Below are 9,030 nucleotides of genomic sequence, written 5' to 3' on the forward strand. Positions count from 1 at the left end.
ATGAAATGCAATTGCATGGAATCACTGAAGAGAGATGTAGCCTCTAAAATAACATTCTAATGAAAAGGCTGAGAGAGCAGGCCCTTATCTTAGATAAGCACACACAGGCACATTATCTTATGCAGTTGGGTGTTTGGATCTCTGGATTAAGACCTGAAAATAATTCATTCTTAATAATGGAAAGAGTGCCAAGGACTTTTCTTGCCTTCTGAAATGCATTTATTCCCTGGATTAAGAAATAATGAACAAGAGACAATCTGGCAAGCAGGGTGGGGGGGTTCATACAGGTGTCTACTTTGAAGGGGTCTGGCATGCAAACTGGCAACTCTACATCAAGGGTATCCTTAAATTGCTGTTGGTTACACTGTGCTTTCTATTATATCCAGCTAAAGCAAGAACAGGATTACACTGTATGGGAAATGGATGTGGATAAAATAATAATTGGTTGGGTATGTGCTTTAAATATTCTTTCTGCTTAGGAGCTGGAATTAGCAGTAATGATGATGGTAACCTCTTAAAAGCCATCTTCTAAATAGACAGCTGTAAATACCAAGGGCATTTCCCCCCATAAGTAGATTGGGTTCCTCTTTAAACACCAGTCCCTCAGAATGACATTCCAAGGATTTATCTACACAACTTCACCTTGCTGATGGAAAAAACCAGTTGTACTGACCCGTTCTGCCCTGGAGAGATCCTGATTTTGAAGGAACCACCATGTGGCAGAGTTGGTCCTAAGGACCACATTTTCCTAGGATTAAGGTAAACACTAGTGTCAGAGGTGGTCTCAGCACATAGTAGGTGAGCAGTAAATACTGTGTAGGTGAGTGAATGACTCAATAAATGACTTTCAAGGGCATCGGACTCCTTTTGACCTGGGCCTTTACTCAGAAACCTGGAAAAATGTTCCAGTGGACACTTCAGTTGGCCTGTTTCAACTAATCCTCTTTCTTCCCTTTAGCTTTGACTTCTTCTCACCCTTATATGGGGGCGGTAGAGGAGACTGGAGGAGGAGAACTTCAAAAAGCCAAACTGCTAGGGCTGAGAAAAGCCTTTCCAGATGTTATGGAGTTACCTATCTCATCCTACTTCTTCTTCAGTTTAAATCATGACATCCTAGAACATTTCAGGAACCCAAGGGAACATGTGCATTAAGAGCACTAGCACTAGCCCAAGTGATGGCAAAGGAGAGAATGGAGAAGGTGCTGTAAGCATTCCCATCCAGGACAACAAGTGGGACAGGGTCTCCAGGATGCACCAAATGGTTCCCAATTATTGAGCCCTCCCCTCTGAGGTTCTGCATTCTACATTCTGCATTCTGGCTGATGCTGGTCTGCTAGCCTGGACCACATTTTGACTGGCAAGACCCTGCAGCTGGAGCAAATGGAAGTGAAAGGAGGGCACAGTCAGGCTCCTGCTTTAGTTCTGATATCAGATCAGAACCTCGTAATAGTCACAAGCATTTAAGAGACTTGGTAATTAATGCCGAGCACTTGGGCACCAGCACACATTGTAGCTACTTGGAATACAGCCCCTTGAGGGTCTGAGCTTTTCTGTGAAGTTTACAGATTAAGAGATGATATACCTTCTAATTGTCTCCCTGGGTCCAACATTACACTTTTATCCACACACACACACTTATGAACACACACATACACTGGCCCTTGAGAAGGCTCATGTATACAATATACATCTGTGCAGGCAGCAAGCATGGGCCATAGGCTGGGACTGATTTCTTGGAGAACAATGTCAATTTTTAAAAAGTCAGTCACCTTACAGAGCCTTTACCACTGCCAATACAATACACTAACATCCTGTTTATTTTTCAAAAATGCATGTGGTATCTTTGCTTAATTGCCTAATTAAATTGTTCCTAAGAAGGGTCTTTTGTGAAAAAGTCCAAACAGCAAACTGATCATCAAAAAGAACAACTAAACCACAAAGGATTCCATTCACTGCCCAGGTATCAGCAATCAGCACTGAAGGTGCTCATTGCATGAACTGAAACACAGGTTTATGGTGAACTAATTTAGGAGGGAGGCCGCCCAGGTTTGGCAGCCTCTGTGTCTGTCCTGTCATTTGAAGATGGATGGCAGGAGTGGAAATAAGAAACCTAAGAAAGAATGTAGAGCTAAAAGCAACCTACTGGACAGAGCTTGTTCCTGCTAGCTAAAGCTCCTAGTTTCCTTTGGCTCACCTTGCCCAAGTGTGGCTTTTGTTCCTTGGGCAACTGATTGCCTACAGGTCTCCCCTTCCACCCTCCCCTTGCCCTGAAGTCATTCCAGCAGCACACTAAAGTGCATTTCAAGACTTGCCTAAGCCCTCAGGTGCAGAAAAGCCAGTAAGTAATGAGTATTGAGCGTTCACCACCTGCAGGGTTAGGGAGTGATAAAGGGTAGTCCCGGTAGTTGAAGAAGTCAACTGCAGTATCATTTGGGAAGAGATAGAGGTTTGCTAGTTATTAATGGATGCACTTGCATTCTAAAGCACCCACTGTGCTGAGAAAGGAATCCCAGGTAAGCAGTTGGGGGTTCGTTAAGCCTCCAGTATTGCCTTTCCAAAGCCCAGTCTCGCACACAGGCCTACATTGCTTTAAAATGTCATTATAATGAACCATTACTTGAAAACCTCCATGGTTTTGACAAAATTGGAACAAGTGATATAAAAATAAAAGGTCAGAAAAACCCTGTATGACAGACCTTAGCTAGCCTGGTATAGATTTCTTCAAAGACCTCCTTTGCTCACCACGAAAGCCAAGACCATGTGTCAAAATTGTTTAAGATAGGGATCAGTTTTAATGAATGCGACCTCGACTTTCCAAGGTGTTTAGGTCTGGGAACATTTAAGGTACATCTGTTATTATTTTGGTTGTGCTGAATTTCTTATTTTACATGGGTTCATTTCAAGAGGGGCTGTTTGAGGGAATATGGAGGTAAACTCTTGTCACTGTGTTCTGGCTGAATTTTTCTGGATTATTTCTCTAATTTTCATTCTCTGATATTTCTTTAAACTTTTTTTTTTATTAGAGATGTTATAGATTAGTGGAAAAACCAAGCATAAAATGCAAAGTTCCCATATACCACCCTATTATTAATACCTTGAAACTGATGAAAGAGCATTTTTATATTTGTACTATTTATTATATCCCATGATTTGGTTTAGAGTTCACTGTTTGGGTTGCTTGGTCCTGTATTTGCTTGTTTGTTTTTAAAAATTTTATTCTAGTAACCTAAAAACTTTCCTTTTAATCACATTCACATATATAATTCAGTGCTGTTAATTACATTTACAGTTTTCTGTCATCATCACCACTATCCATTACCAAAACTTTCCATTACCCCAAATTGAAGTTCTGTACCATCTAAGCCTAACTCCCATTGCCTACTTCCCCTACCCCTGTCCTTGCCAGTCTCTGGTAACCTATATTCTGACTCTATGAACTTGTTTATTCTAATTATTTCATATCAGTGAGATCATCCAATATTTGTCCTTTTGTGCCTGACTTATTTCACTCCACATGGTATCCTCAAGGTTCATCCATGTCATCACATGGATCAAAAACTACATTTCTTTTTTGCCACTGAATAATATCCCATGGATATATCACATTTGATTCATCCATTCATCAGTTGACTGACACTTATGACCCTCTGCTATTTCTTTTTTGTACGTGTTTGCCTTCTAGTAGTAAGACCACATTGAATGTTTACTTTAGAATACACATCCCTGCCTTTTGTGATAAAATCTAATGCCACATTGTCTTTCAGTCCCTTAATTATTAATAGATTTATTGCCTTTTCAAGCCTTAATTAAAAAAAAAATATTGCTTATGTGTAGTTTTGCACTAGTTATTGTCTAGAAAGAATTCACAGAGGCCTGGTCCTGCCACTTAGAAGTTTATAGTTTGAAAGTGATAAGAAGGAAAAGGAAACAAATGACCATTAAAAAATTGGAGAATAAGTCAAATTTTTAACTGCATAAATAAATTATACTTGTTTTGTTTTGTTTCTCCTCTCCCTCAAGGTTTCTCTCATCTATTTCTACCACTCATTTACTTGCTTCCCCCATGCACTGATTATCCATCTATCCATTCACCCATCCATCCATCTGCCCACCTTTCTGTCCCGACATCTGCATAAAGAGGTCTATAGAATAAATAATTGGGTTTCATGATATGTATAAGCCTTCTTATAGCCTCGGATTTTATTGATCTTGTTTTGCCATATCTTGCTTGAGACAATCTAACTTTCTATCTGTATTTAGACTTATAAATTTATAACTGGAGTGGTTCTTTTACTAGGTAATGTACAACTAACCCAGATTAGCTAAAGGATTAACCAAGAACAAAATAGCTTAACTGAAACCATACAAAGAAAGTTTTATACAGTGTAATATACTTTTAACACGGGTATTCTTAGGGGAGGTGTCAATATTAATTTTGATTTCTTTAGCTTCGCCAAACAAATTGTGAAACCCTTAGGAAGGTTTGGTTAAGGAATGAGACTTTCTTCTGATCAAGGCTGTGCTTCTTGGGTGGTCTCGTTTCTGTTGAAATTGTGATTCCCCCACTGGAATGCTTCGTTCTTGTTTCAAGGACCTTCTTATTATTTGTGGACTATCTTTAATTTCTCTACGTTCACTTGAATTCCAAATCTCCTTCAGTAGTGGAGCTTTGGAAATGGCCTCCCCTGTATCACGTGCTTGTAAATACCTAGCGTGCTAGCTGTTTGTTTTCTGAGCAGTAGGACCTTCGCTGCTGCTTGTCACTGCTCTCTCCTTTGAGAGCTCTGTGCTTGGGTGAGCAGCCCTGATCCCACTGCATCTTGCTTTCCATGTTCGTATCATTTTGAGAATCAGGAGCAGGACTGTATCTTTTCTTTTCTAATCTGCTTTTTGATCAGAAGTAAACTTTCAGAATGGGGTGTGCGAGCTGAGAAGCAGTCCTCCGTTGGATATGAACAAGGAATACAGGGCACCTACCATCAGTGCTATACAGTATTCTTAGCATTAACAAGAACCTGGGTGTTTATTGTCTCTGATGTCATTCCCAGGGGCCTGTGGTTCAGACTTAACTAGGTTTAAGAGCTATTTATTCTGTTTAGGAGCAATCTTGCAAAGTTTCCCCAGTTCGGTTAATTGTTCAGCCTCTTGTTTGGGCAATTACCTATTCTTGGCTTAGGTTTCTTGCTTTGTCCAGCTTCATTTGGTCTCTTTGCTCAGGCCAGGCTGTGCCCCGGCTGTCATTGATAGTTACTTATTGGCATGGACCATTTGGTTCCCATCTGAATCCTTTTTCTGTTGTCTTTCTCTTGCCTAGAGATTGTTCCCTGTGGACCCAAATCCTTTGGGAATTAAAAGGGCCCTGGATAAATCTCTCATTAGCTTGTAATGGAGGGGTACAGGTTTAATTTTGGTACTTATAGTGGGAACTGGACTCTTATTCCTCTAGGTGTTCAACATCTGATATTTTCATTTTGATTTGACATATTTTTCAGAAATGCTCTCTTATTGAGCTCTGTGGGAAAATCCAAGACTTACAATTATGCCAGAATACACCAAATGGCCTCATTTCTTTTAATTTTTTTAATGTCATTTTACTGAGAGATATTCACACACCAAATAATCCATCCAAATTAAACAATCAGTGGTTCACAGTACCATCATATAGTTGAGTATTCACTACCATGATCATTTTTTGAACATTTGCATTACTCTAGAGAAAAATAAGGAGAAAGAAGAAAACCCGAAACATCCCATACCCTTTTCCCTACCCTTTTATTGACCCTAGTACTGGACTCTATCCAATTTTAAGACTTACAATAAATTTAAAAATCGATAGATGAAAAGGCCACATAGATGAAAAACAACTCTGACCTAGAAATTTCCACTAACTGTGTGATTTGGAGCAAATTACTTACTCTGGCAGGCCTCTGTTTCCCATATGGTAAATAGAGATGACACCACATTCTACTTTTTAATGAGGCACTGCTGGGCTAAGAAACCCTTTCATACTATTTAAAAATGTGAGCCCGCTATTAATTTTATTGTTTGTTTTCATGTGCCATTACATTTTTCTCTGGGATTGGTTACAAGTTGCATGCTAAATTTTGAAAGTAGTATATTTTACTAAGTATGTGTTATCCACACAAATGCTTCATTTGAAAACATATACTTGCCTTCTTTTATTGAATAAGTTCAAGTTATTTTATTCAGATGGGTTAATTATAAAATGCTATCCTGGTCTCTAAATGTGCTCCTAAAATTATATGAGAAAGCATGACTTTATTTAGGCTCAAACATGCACAAAGACCAATGGTGAAGAAATGAATTTCCTTAATACAATCTGTCACTTACTGTCACAGACTATTGCTCCTGGCACATAGTTGATACTCAAATATCAATATAGAAACACTTAGTTTTTTAAAATAACTGTATGGTCGACCCCACATATTTGGACCTTTAAAGATTTCCTGCTTTAAAAAATCTGTTTCTCTTCACTCTATATAATTAAGCTTTGAAAATGCAACTTTCAGTAGTGGTAGTGGACCAAGGCAGTGGATTCTTTTGCCTGAGGCACTCAAATGAACAATTCCTGAGTCATCAGGGTTTCAAAGAAAGAAAAAAAAGTTGATTGCTAGGCCCAAAGCAGGAGATTGGATGGCCTATTGGCCCAAATATCTGTCTCCTGGAACTGCAGCAATTCAGATAGTTTTATAGCATCAAAAGATGGGCAGGTTTTAGGAGAATGAATGTGATGGCCCAGATAATGTAATTAGAGGTGATCTGATTACTACGTATGGGTAGACTGATTACATGCTTAGTCATAGAACATAGGTAACAAAATGGCGGCCTTAATATGATGATGGATGTGATTTTTATTATTAAAATGAGATATAGGTGACTTTATAAGTTAAAGTTTAAGTTACTGTGTATATCAGGTGGGCCTATTTGGGTTAGATCCAGTCTTAGTCAGGAAGTTAACTTTGGGCTTGCGTGAGTTAGTTCTGGGTTGACCCAGGACCCTTCATTAATAAACATTAGGGGCTGTTTTTATTGATCACAAACTCTAAAGTCAAAAAAACTGTATGATTGGGTACAAGTGAAGGTTAGTCACAAGATTTTTACAATCACAACAGCACAAGATAAAGGCTCTACAGCCAATATCTGAGATTAAGGAAGCTGGACGACAATTCAAAGATTTCAGGTATGTCCCTCTGTCTGCTCCAATATAACTGAAAGCAAAAAAGAATATCTATATAATGATTGTGCAATCAAAATCATCCCTTAAATCCTAATTTCTGGGCTACAATAGCAGAAGGTAGTTTTTTGCTTGTGTTTTATTTTTGCATTCCATTCTTTTTTTCTTTATTACAGGAGTTAGGGGCTTATAGAACAATCATGCATAAAATACAGGATTCCCATATATCACCTTATTATTAATACTTTCCGTTGGTGTGGAACATTTGTCACAATTGATGAAAGTACATTTTTATACCTGTGGTATTAACTACATCCATGATTTAACTTAGGGTGTCACTGTTTGTGTAATGGCGTTCCACAAATTAAAAATATATATATATCCTTTAATCATATATATAATATAATATTTCCCTTTTTAACCACACTGAGGTATATATTTCAGTACTGTTAAGTACAGTCATAATTTTGAGGTGAATATATCAAGATATGTAAATTTATTCAAGGTCTCATAGCTAAGTGGAGGGAAGCTGGGACTAAAGGTCAGATATCTACCTTCAGTTCTAACATTCCTTTCGTTATAGCCCAAAAGAGAAACAGCTCATGAAACTTCTCTCTGGCCTGCTACCTAGAATTCTTCAGTTTCATCCCAATTTCGAGGCGTAGCTAAATTTTTCTGAATTATACAGAAACCAGCCTATTATAGCTTAATCTTTTTAAGGTCTGTATCAGATTTTGGAATAATTCTGTCTGACCACTTCTGTTAAGGTTTTAGTTTTGGCCACTCTTTATAGAAGCTTAAGACACTGAATTACGTATTTTAGAGTTACAGGAAAAGGTTTGTTCCGGAGGATCTGTTCATTTTAACAACTGAGGATTACAGTGCGATAATTTACAGTGTGCTTAGGAAGTTTATTTTCTGTTCTGGTTTACTCCCTTTTACAGCTAGCCACCTGAGTGTGAGAGAGAGCTCTGAGGATGTTTTGAAGTTTGGGTTTGGCACTTGCTATAAAGACGCTGGGCCAACAGTAGCAAGTATATCATTTACAGAAGATTTAATGCGGTTATTTTTGGTTACAAATGCTAAAGACTTTTTGGATATTCAGTTATTGTTATTAGATCATTTCAGAAGTCTTTACCAAGCACCACTGTGGTTCACATGAACCCAGGCTTTTATTAAATATGGAATAAGTGGCATAAAAAATAAAAGGTCAGACTTTTCAAAGAAACTTTTGAACACAGCTACTGTCAGTGTATACAATTTCCATGAGGATATTTCCACATTTCCACATCTACATGTGAGGATGTTTCCTCATAGATGCGCACCGGTCAGAAATAACTGTTCCTTTTCCTTTGTGCGTGTATGGTCATTGTGGAAAGAGGATGAGTTGACACTAGAATATAATTATTCTTCTGCTGGGTTGCCTAAAATGTGGCCAGGCAGCCTTCTTTAGGTTTCCAGAACATATTCCACATGCTGTGGTGTTTTATTTCTGAATGGGCCCAGCATTTCTTTTTGTTGAATTGTGCAATTCATTTTCATTACACATTGAAATATGTTTCTCATTTTCCAACTTACTGTCTTCATTCACAACACATTTTTTTTGTTGTTGTTATCCCTCCCAATTTCATCTCTATTTTCTTCTTCTTTCTCTCTCATTTGAACCTTTCTATGTGAAATATATGGGATTTTTACCTGCACAACCACCAGTTCAGCCATATGCTTTTAAACACTCGATTAGAAGCCAACAAGCCTGAGGTTAAGAACTGCTTTAAAAGAGTCAGATTTGAGTTGGGGGGAGAAGGGGGTTGTTTTCCAATTACTGTTTCTCATCA

This window comes from Tamandua tetradactyla, chromosome 4 (genome assembly GCF_023851605.1).
Source record: "Tamandua tetradactyla isolate mTamTet1 chromosome 4, mTamTet1.pri, whole genome shotgun sequence".
Taxonomy (NCBI): Eukaryota; Metazoa; Chordata; class Mammalia; order Pilosa; family Myrmecophagidae; genus Tamandua; species Tamandua tetradactyla.